A 4,156-nucleotide genomic window follows, 5' to 3' on the forward strand; every position below is an offset into this window, starting at 1 on the left:
TTAGAAAAAAGTTAGTGCAACAACGCATTGTTTGGCTGTATGCTGAAATTATTCAATGTCATGGAGGTGGGATGAGCGCTTGTTTCTGGCTGTTGGGATCAAAGGTTTCTACAACATGTGCCTTGAAAGAGAGAAGAAATGGAAACTGGAAAATCAGGAAACCTGAAAACCCTTTTCAGCAGAGAGATTCTAGTAGTGCAAGAAGCTGCTGCATAGTTTCTCTTCCACTGCTAAAGCCACAAGCCATGTAAAGAACTGAAACCACTTTTTGTAGCTTATGTTGCCCTTTGGTGCTGACCTGTGATTTCTAGATCTCATTGTCTCTTTGTAAACTCTGTATCAGTCAAACTCATTAAATGCTCTTGACTCGACCTGGCCATGAAATTTCTCTCCCGGGGATTTTCAGGGGCCACATCTACAAACACTCATGTTGCACCGAAGCCAGTTCCGACTGTGTCCTATGGTGGGTGGTGTTTTTTCCTCTCCCCTACTGGTGAAAACACTCAGAGTGATACTGATTGTAACTAATGGTTGAAACCCAGAAAAACAGCTTCAATGGAAACGCTAATGCTTGGATTCTTTGGGATGACTGACTGCTTGTTAGCATGAGGGAGGGTCCTGATATGCTGCTTTCCCCCAGGACGCTACATGTATACTGGACTGCCTTTGGTTTTCCTGTAGATGGTTTTGCTTTTGCATTCTTATCATTTATGTATCAAGGGATGTGTAATCCAATGTGCCTTCTTTACTATTGATGTCAAATAAAAATATTTTCAGTTACAACATTTGGCAGCATTGCTCTGGGTTACTCCTCTGTCTTGGTGGGTTTCTGGCTCATGGGGTGGACTAGACTGTGCATTAATCTCCTTGCATTAACTTTCTCCAGCTTTTCCTCTCTCTGGCTACTCCCTGAATTAATTTCTCTGTGGTGCAAATTTTCTGCCTGTTAGAGACACAGACCTAACAGTCCCCAGATGACACCAGAAAACTGTAAGGTGGTTCCTAAATCTGGGTAGGGGGACAGCATGCAATCCATCCTGAAACCAGGCAGAAGATGCAAACTGTCACTCAGGCCGTGACTGCTTAGGCAAACAGGCCACTGCTTGCTCCCTGAGTGCTTGTGGGTTTGGATAGAGTGTGGAAATGGAGGAGTAATTCCTGGGAAACGGAAGTAAACATTTGCCTGTGTTCCTTGGCAATTTCTCACAAAAACAGTTTCTGTGGAAGAGATCTTTCTGGCCAGACTGTGGCTAAGGCTTGGCATGAGGTCCCCAGTGCTCTCCAGGGAAAGGTGGGCTTGTTTCCAGCTGAGACCAAGTACGAGCCTCTGGGCCCAGGCTGGCACAGGTGGCAGGACATCCCCAAGCTCCTGCAGTTGTTTGCAGGCATGCTCTGAAGACCATATTGACTGAGGGGTCTGGAAGAGAGCAGTGCCTGCCTCTGCCTGCTTTGTCCCTTCACAAGGGCCTCTAAGGGCTTTGGGGACAATGCAAGACCATCAGTACAAGGAACTTGCTAGCAAACCGGGGTGCTGCAGCAGGCCTGGTGGTTCCTGTTGCATCTTCTATTGACTCTCAAACCCTGAAATGTTGCAAGGAATCATGGGTGTTACCTTTTTATGCTTCCAAGTTTGGCATCTACAGGCAGAAAAATAGTCTAAGAGCAATCTTCCACTTCCTCCTGCAGATGGGAGGAGTATTCTGTGGGGAGAATTCTTCTGCCTTCAGACTATTGAGCTATTCCTCCTCTCTACACCCTGAGTGGGTGAGGCTCAGTGGCTGGAAGAAACCATGTGTGGAAATTTTGTCCCTTGCTGAAAGCAGCAGCTGAGAAGCGTCGCCAGGATTTCACCCTTCTCCCCACTAGTTACCAAGGCTTCTCTGGACTAGATCAGCTTGTGGCTGGTAAAGGATCCCATGACTCTTGCAAATATGGTAAGACCATATTTGCTCAGAGAACTTTCTCCAGAGCTTGCTTCCTGCTTTAGCAAAGCTTTCTCCACCTCATGCTCCACCTGCCAAGAGCCAGGATAAGGGAGCAAAGTTTTCTTACATTTATCCCATGTTTACCCTGCTACACTTTACTGTTCTCCAGCCCACAGGGGGAAAAAAGAGCCAAAAACCCATGATAAAAAAGAAGCTGTTGTTAAAAGGAAGGGAAGTTCTAAGCTGGAGTTTGCTAAACCTTTTCACCCTCTTGGAAGGAGTCTGAAGTAGGCGTGTTTGTCCTTTGTTCTTGCTTTGTGTCTTAGCACAGCACTGCTCATTGCTGGGTCTGTTCTTATTTGACTACATCCAATGTGCAGGATGTCTACATACTCAGGGACAATGCACTCATATGACACTTATATTTTCTGTCAATGCAAGGCAGCAACCCCACTCCTGGAGCCTGTTTGCCTTATCCATCCACTGCTCTAAATATAACTACCAGCAAGGAAGATGACTGCACAAAAATCTCTGTAGTCAGTGGAGATTTGACTTCCCAAGTCTGCACTAGACCTTGTAATGATGAGCTGAGTGGGGAAAATAAAGGGTTTGGGTTAAATCCAAAGGTTGGACCAGTAGACTTTTTCCTGATTACCTTCCTGCCTCTCACATGCATGAAAATTATTTCCAAGAATTCTTGCTTCATGATTTTTCCATGGATGGAGGTATTGCTCATAATAATTTTGTAATTACATTTTGTAATTACTACACAAGGATGGAGGTACTACTGCTGTTTCACGTATCTTTCTCCTTGCCCTCCCTAAAGGTGGGCATCATATTGGGTTTTTCATTCAGCCTTTTCCCACTTGCCATGATATTCCACCATGGCTGACAGCAGCTTCATTGACATGAAATGATAACTCATCTGGGTTAGTGTCATCTATTCTATTCTTTAAGCAGTCCTTAAGCCTCACGTTTGGTCTTCCCACCTACTTCCAAAACCAAGCTGGTGAATGCAGAGATCTGGGACCTGGCTTTGCCTCTGAAGATGCTACAAAAGTCCATTGATCAATGTGGCTTTTTCAATATTGCCCAGTACCACAGTGTTTCCCCCATCTGTCAGTGGCTCTGCATTTCCCCCAACTTCTAGAATACTTGTAGGGTATTACTTTCTACACTTTCTAGAATACTTGTACTATCTTTAATGATCCTTTCTAGTCTGAGTTGTAGGTGGAACTTGGCCATGCTCAATTCCACCTCTAAGTACACAAGCAAGCAATATTTACTACATTCTTTTGCTATCATATTTCCCATTCTCACATGCTGCTTTGTTGTTGTTTTTGTTGGTGTTTTTTGCTTGTTTGTTTGTTTTGTTTTTATTATTTTGCTAAAAGAAATGCTCTTCTTAGTCAAGCAGGACTTCCAGTGAAATTCCCAATTTTCTTGCAGAAGGGAAGGCTTGGGCTATAAAGGATGGACACTCTGAAAAAACCCTTCCCAAGGAAGTTGATGCAGTCCTGGGACAGCATACAGAGGTGACACCTTGGGAGGTTTCAAGGGTTGATCGGTGGTCCCTGGGCTGTAATAAACCAGCAGCTGCAATAAACCAAACTGCAATAAACCGGCCCTCAGGAGCTCTAAGCCAGAGCCAGCAGAGCAGCAGGAGTGCCATCCCTGTGTGAAGAGACACTGCTGCACTAAGGTCATGGACAATGACAACAAGCCTGGAGAAGCCTGCAGAGCACTTCCAAGGAAAGAGCAGGGAGTTGCACGGCTGCCTGTGATTTCCAAACCTGCTTTACACCATATTTTACTAATCAGAACTTGGCAAAGTGTTTACACTGTGACCATCTGCCGTGCTGCAGGAGAGAAAGGGGGGAGCTGTGAAACTTTCTAAGGTTGTGTCCAACTCCTCTAGAGCTGGCAAACCTGTTAAGCCCATGTCTGGGAGCATGTGGAGGTGCTGCAGACTGTTGGCACGCAGAAAGTCACATTAAGAGCTCACTGACCACAGGGTTTTTTTACATCCTCCAACTTTCTCTCAGAAGGGAGAGAAACAACTTAGTCAAAAAATGCAAAACATTGGTAGATTCCTATGTGAAAAAGAGTTTGAAAAGTCATCCCTCCAGCAACACCCCACCTAGGCAATGCCTCCGTTTTCTTTCCAAAAATACAGCTGGAACAGAAACAATTTTTTTTTTTTTTAATGGGGGAAAAAATCATAGCCACTG

The sequence above is a fragment of the Camarhynchus parvulus genome, chromosome Z (assembly GCF_901933205.1).
Source record: "Camarhynchus parvulus chromosome Z, STF_HiC, whole genome shotgun sequence".
NCBI classification, from domain to species: Eukaryota; Metazoa; Chordata; class Aves; order Passeriformes; family Thraupidae; genus Camarhynchus; species Camarhynchus parvulus.